This window comes from Benincasa hispida, chromosome 6 (assembly GCF_009727055.1).
Source record: "Benincasa hispida cultivar B227 chromosome 6, ASM972705v1, whole genome shotgun sequence".
In the NCBI taxonomy this organism is placed as follows: Eukaryota; Viridiplantae; Streptophyta; class Magnoliopsida; order Cucurbitales; family Cucurbitaceae; genus Benincasa; species Benincasa hispida.
This window is the reverse complement of record NC_052354.1, coordinates 16,925,481-16,932,626: the sequence shown is the minus strand read 5'-3', so window position 1 is coordinate 16,932,626 and position 7,146 is coordinate 16,925,481. Positions and strand designations below refer to the sequence as shown.

The 7,146-nt window shown below is 26.3% G+C and overlaps 1 non-coding gene across 1 annotated transcript; it reads right to left on the bottom strand.

Moving 5' to 3' along the window:
* Positions 1-2,282: 2,282 nt before the first annotated feature.
* On the bottom strand, positions 2,283-2,354 carry TRNAP-AGG. Its single transcript has one exon. It is a non-coding gene; the product is annotated as a tRNA-Pro (tRNA).
* Between the last annotated feature and the right edge of the window lie 4,792 nt (positions 2,355-7,146).

Sequence of the window (7,146 nt, the reverse complement as noted above, 5' to 3'; positions counted from 1 at the left end):
AAAAACTCAACGTATCCCTTTCACGTATCTGAAAGCATATACTCGTATCTGAAAATTAAAAAATCAGATACTTCAAATCACATATTTGCTACGTATCTGGACGTCCCCGTAATATCAAACATGTATCTGTCACGTATCTATATATATTTGTATCTAATACGTATCAAATGTCGATTCTCTGCACAATTAAAAGTATTTGTACTTCCTATACTGAACCTAATAAGATAAATAAATTACCTCTATTTTTACAAAGAGTTTCCACACAACCAGTTTTTTTACATTTTTTTTTCAAAATCATCCTATTTTATCACTTAATCTAAGAAATAGTATTATAAGTTTAACTTTAAAAAATAAAATAAAATAATTACCAAATGATATTCTCTCACCACCTGTGCTCGAGTTACATCGTCCTCTGCCACATGGATCGAGGGAATTTTAGACTGAGCAAAAATGATGTCTTCCACAAGTGTTTTTTTTTTCCTGTTTTCTGTCATTGTTCTATGAAAAACACAATCAATTTAAAGTAACATTTCGCCTAGACCTATTCATCAAATGGTTTCTAGTACAACTATAAATATAGCAACTATACTCAAAGTGATAAAGAGCTATAGCACAATGTAAAAAAAAAAAAAAAGCACAAATTACGTCCGATCCATAAAAATGTTCAACAAATCCAATTGATGTCTATCACCGATAAATCTAGTGTTGATATAGAAGTCTATGAATTTATTACTAATACATTGCCACTTGTAGATTTCATAAGTGATAGGAGGTTAATCACTGGATAATTTAAAAGGTCCCTAAGTAATTGAAGTTTATTATTTTATATGTCATTTAAATGTTGACATGACTTTTAAATTAAAACTTAGATTTTAAATTAAAACTTAGAACTAAATAATAGAAAGATTTAAATACCAATCCGATAATATTTCATAAGTAGTCTAAACTTGATCCATATTTCATAATTAGATTTCTGTAAATATTTTGGACCAAATTTACTTTGTAGTACATTCTCTCTTATTTAATTTTTATAGTATTAATTAAAATACTAAAGGAGATCAAAATGAATTTAATATTAATTATTTAGAGAGTTTTTTTTTATTAATAGTTAGTTACTAAATATATCATCATTAATGAGTATTATCTATTTAACTATTTTTTGTTTTATTCCTTAATAAAAATACATGTTATATATCTCTAAATTTGAGGGATATGTTATGGTGGGTTATATTCCCAAAATTATTCAGCTACCATGAAACTTCTTCAAACAAATATCTTAACTCGGCGAAAATTGAAATAATTATCATACTTCAAGGATGAATTTTACAATCTGTCATAACATTATTATATAATATGGGACATATATTTGCAAAATGACCAAATATACATGGATAGATGTGATAAAGTAAATGGGATATATATTTTAATAGAAATGAGACCAAAATTATAATATAGGATATATATTATATAACAAACTTAAGTCTATTATAACATCGTAGATATTTGAAATAAATCTATTATATATATATATATGAAATGTAGATGAAAATCAAGACATATTTATGGTTGAAAATCCCCCAAAAAAAAAAAAAAAAACTTCTTTTGATAATGATTTCGCTCTAACCATTTCAATTTTTGAAAAGTAACCTTATTCTCTCTCTTTCTTTCTTTTTATCATGGTTTGCATCTTTCTTAAATATAAAAGTTAAATTCTTAGCTAAATTCTAAAAACAAAAACAAATTTGTAAAAACAATTTTTTTAGTTTTCAAAATTATTAAAAAGTATATAACAAAGCAATAAATATAGAGATGCAAGATGTGTTTATAAGCTTAATTTTCAAGAAACGAAAAATAAAAAGTAAATGATTAGCAAATGAGATCTTCATTTTTAGTTTTTGGTTTTTGAAATTTATACTTATTTTCTCACCATTTCTCTTATATATTTTTCAAATTGTAAAAACAAAAACAATTTTTTTTAAAAAAAAAAAAGTAAATTTTTTTTTCTTTAAAAAAACTCCAAAACTTAACTTTGATTTTAGAAAATAGTAACAAAAAGTGAATGACAAAAATATAAAACTTATGGATGGAAGCATAAGTAAATTTTACCTTATATTTCTTTAGTTTTTAGTAGAGGTAAATTTTACTTTAAAAACCCGAATGATTATTAATTTCCCAATCATTTTCCCATTAAAACTATTTTTCCACCTTTCCAAAAAATAATATATAATAAATAAATACCGATGACGCAATAAAATAAATTTTAAAAAATAAAGGAAAATAAAGGGGCATTCCGAGAATTGAACTCGGGACCTCTCGCACCCTAAGCGAGAATCATACCACTAGACCAAATGCCCAAATCGATGATGTTTGGTTTATTAGAATATTATTATTTTAATACAAAAGAAACTATTTAGGTTACCGTCCATTCAAGTTTTATTATTATAATTAATTAAATAAATAAAGCTATTTTGGTCGGTCCAAGATACTTTTAATTTCTATTTTATTTTAGTTTATGTATTTTTCAGTTATTTAAATTTAATCTTCGTATTTTTAATGAATCTTAAATTTAATCATTCAAAGTTAATTTTTTTATATAAAAAATTGTTAAATAATAATATTTATGTAAGAAAATAAACTTTTTTAATATATTTTCATAAATTATAAAGTAAATGCTAATATAAATTAAGCTGTTTTAGAAAAAAATCAACAACAAACTAACCACATGGACTAAGTTTAATATTATTTTTTTTGGTTGTGAGTATAGTGACATATTTTTTTTAGTACAATAAGGGTAAGAGAATACAAACCACATACCTTTTGGTTGTTACAATGTTCGTATCTCAATTGAACTATGTTTGCTACGACCGGTATAATGATACATTTAAAAGTAACCAAAATAATATTTTTAAACCAAGTTGTTATTGTTATTATGGTTAAAATACTTTTTTTGATCCAACACTTTGAAGTTTTATTTAATTTTAGTTCATGGACTTTTGTTCAATTTTAGTCCTTCTAATTTCAATAAATCTTAAATTTAGTCTCTCGAAGTTAATTTTTTATCCAAACTAGTTGAATAATAATAATAATTTTCATGCAAAAAATTCAATATAAAAAAAATGACATTCTTATCGAGAAAAGATACTTGAAAACACAACTAATGTTCACTCATAGAAGCTGAAACTTGCTCTTCTTTCCTTCATGCTTCTGTTTCCAAATCATCTGATTGACATATGATTACCGTATATTACTTGTTAAATAGTTGTATAGCTATTTGATTGCTTTTTGTTTACAATTTGATTACCTTCTAATGGGAATATATTCAAGAGTAATGCCATTTATATACTAAAATATACTCAAAATCCACTAATATACTCAAACTATTAAAGCAATACACTGTTGTACGAAAATGAAAATAAATAGTAAAAATATCTTTAGTGTACACAATATGATTGTTCAAACTGGTTTATTTCAACATCTTCTTTTATTATGACCAACACGCTTACAATGGCTACACTTTGTGCGATTTTCCAATTCACCAATTGATGGGATCTTTTACTTCAGAGGTCTTCCTCCTTGACGTTTAACAGTCAAAAGTAATGTTGCGTCGTTCACCTCTACAATACTTCATTCATTATGATTACCAACAGGACGAACTACTCCACTATAAGTTGATGCTAATGTGCTAGCAAAATAATACATTGAAACAAAAGAATACGAATTTAAATCAAGCTCACGAATAACAAACAAGAGCATGATTGCATGGTGTTTCTTTCAAATCCCAAACACGACAACTACGACTATTGCAATTCAACTTTACCAAAAATGTTTTACCTCCATCAAGTACTTGATACTCAAAATCACCATAGGTTTAACCTAAGTAATCAAATAACAATTAAATAGAGATCACAAACTACTAAGTATCAAATAGTAATCGGATAGCAATTAGATGACAATCAAATGACAATCACAAACTATATAGTATCAAATAATAATTAAAAGATAATCAGATAGCAAAGAAGAAGTAAAATAACTACTCAAGAAATACTACTCAATCTCCAGCCAAAATATAAATTAACAAAACTCATATCAAATGAATCTACGTTCCCCATCTCTCCAAATCTCAATAAAACAAAAAACAAAAAGATAAATCAAACACAAATTAAAATGGCAACAACAAAGTAAAGGAATCGAATTCCCGCGAAAGCGTGTGAACACTTTATATTTAGACATTCGTTCTTTATGGAAACAAAAACAGCAAAATAAAACATGCATTTGTAGGATCAACATTCAAACAAAAACATAAGCATGCTAGAAAAGATGAATAAGAGAATAAATCAAAACTCACCTTTGTTGATTCCTCTAGCTTTCCTCTTCTACTGTTATCAACGATCTTGAACTTTTCCAAGAAGAAGAACACCACCAACAAAGTTACCTTACTATTCTCTAGGATTCCAAAGAATTTAGAAGAGTGGCCTCCAAAAATTTTTGAGGAGGAAAATGGTAGAGAATTTCTAGAGAAATGATAGAGAGAAGGTGTAAGCTTGTGTAAAAAAACTCCTTACCAACTATAAGGATATATTTATATGCTCCAAGAAGTTTCTACCCTTAGTGTTAATTAATTAAATAGTCTTTATTTAATTAATTGACACATTAATTAAATAATCATATATTAAATCTTATTTTGTATACATTTAATTAATTATCATAAATATCATGTATTTATATTAACTTTCAATCTCCATTATTTTGTTACTACAAAAATTAGACTACTTGACGTTTTTCCAATGTCAAGTAAAGGGTATACCTGACGTTTATAAAAGCGTCGAGTATTTGACTGTCAAGTATAATGTGATAACTTTGGTCTGATCAAATAAGGGGTCAGACCGCTCTTAGAAAATGAAAGAAAAGCAAACTCTCATAGTTCGGAGCCCAGCTCCAACTACTTCTTCGTAAGTGAGGTGAGGTACTTCTTTCGGTTTGAAAAGGGGTCGCCCTTTTTTTGGTTGAAGTAGCCACTACTTTGGTCGTAGTCAGTTTAAACACATAAATCCAGTCCACTTACAGTACAGCCATGTTGATCAAAATGCAAAAGTTTCATGACTTGACCAGACTCCAAAAAAAGTCAAGAAAAATATTTTTTTTATACAATTTTCATGTCAAGAAAGATAATACACACATTGGTGGTATATCAAGTTTATTAATTCTTAACATTGATTACGTATCATAATGATAACTCTTGACGTTTTTTATTTGTCAAGTATATGTCTTTTTTTAAAAAAAATTTAAATGCCCCAATTGATATTTTCATTTTCTGCCTTGTATTCCAACAATACAATTATGTCAATTAAATAAACATTATAGATTTAAGATTTATCAACTCAATATATTCACTAAAAATTCCATATGTTCAATTATGACCTTTCATATGAACACTCCTCACAAATCACAACAATATTTCTCTTTCACATGTACATGCACAAAATAAAATCTCAACTATTCCTTTTGTATACAAAACTCAACTTTCAACAAACACAAAAGTGACAAATTGTTTAGTAAGTACCCTCTCAACAAAGTACATTATTTAATCTATACATTGAGCTTTGAAGTCTAAAGATCGATAACTAAGGGTCAGGCAAGCAATATTTAAGCAAGTTAACCTGCAAAATAGAATAAAGGGCGATAACATCAACTTTCAAAATATAGAAATAAGTGTTTAATACAACAATGACAAAAAGTCACGCACAAGGAAAAATATACATGATTGGCTTACTTTATGCCATAGAAAAAAAATCATACTCGAAACTTAAAAAATATCTACAACTTAAAGTTAGGGACTTACTGAAGGAACAATTACCTTTCGCTGCAAAACAAAGGAAGATGGGAGAAATTTGAGAAAATATAATAAAGAGGAAGAAGATTATCAACAAATCAAGCATATGCTAAAATTTAAAATAAAAGAATACAAATACATTTTCCCCAACTTTCACAACTTTCAAATCGTCGTTGGATTTGTCTGTGGATAGTCCAAAAGAAATCTCGAACTTCAAATCTTGGAGATTTTCGAAGGATCTTGATGTTCTAGGGTTGAATATCGAAGAAGAAGAATGTTGAAGGAGCAAAGAAAGATGGAGATTGTCGAAGAAAGAAAACGCGTGAAGTTTGAGTAGTTTTACACGTTTGAAGAGATGAGGGTATTTTTGGAATAGGAAAAGATCAAATAAAATTATTTTTAACCATATATATTATTTTAAACATATTTTTGAGTACTAGCATAATATAATTATTTGAAAACATATATGTTTTGAATTGTACCTAATTTTGTTTAATTTAAATTGGTTGTTTTCAAGTATAACAAAATAAGTCAACTATTTATAAAAATAGCAAAATGTTACTGTCTATCAGTGATATAATTATACCACTGATACCATTGGTAGACAATAAATTTTTTCTATATTTGTAAGACAAGTTAAGGTGTTTGGTAAATAAATACTTTGAGTATCATTATCATTGTTTATCACTTATTGACAGTGACATTTTGCTATATTTGAAATATTTTCAGTAGTTTCGCCATTTAAAATAATTATCAAATTTAAATTGTTGGATGAGAAAACTTTATTTTAGAAAAATAATTGTTATAAAAGATTGAATCAATTAAAATTTGAAATAAATGTGAAAGTATAAATCAAATATGAAATGATAAAAGAAATATTTAGAGATTTGACATATTTTACCAGCAATATTTCACAAAATTCCCAAACTTTATGTAAATTTAGGCTTTTTCCGGTAGCCATTTAATTTTTTGTTTTTGTTTTTTAAAATTAAGCATATTTCATCCACATTTCTTGCAATGATTTGCATCTTTCTTGAGTACAATGATTGAATTCTTAGTTAAATTTCAAAAACAAATATCAACTTTTTAAAAGCTATTTTTTTTTTAGTCCTCAATTTTTTTTTGCTTGGTTGGAAGTAGTGTCTTAATTTTAAAAAACAAAATAGTTACCAAATGGAACTTTAATAACTAGATTTCTTTATTAAATTTGGAACAACATTAACCTTTTGGTACAATCTCTCTCATCTTTAATTTTTTTTTATTAATTTGTTTATAGACTTTATTATTATATTTTTCTAATAATAATTACATTATAT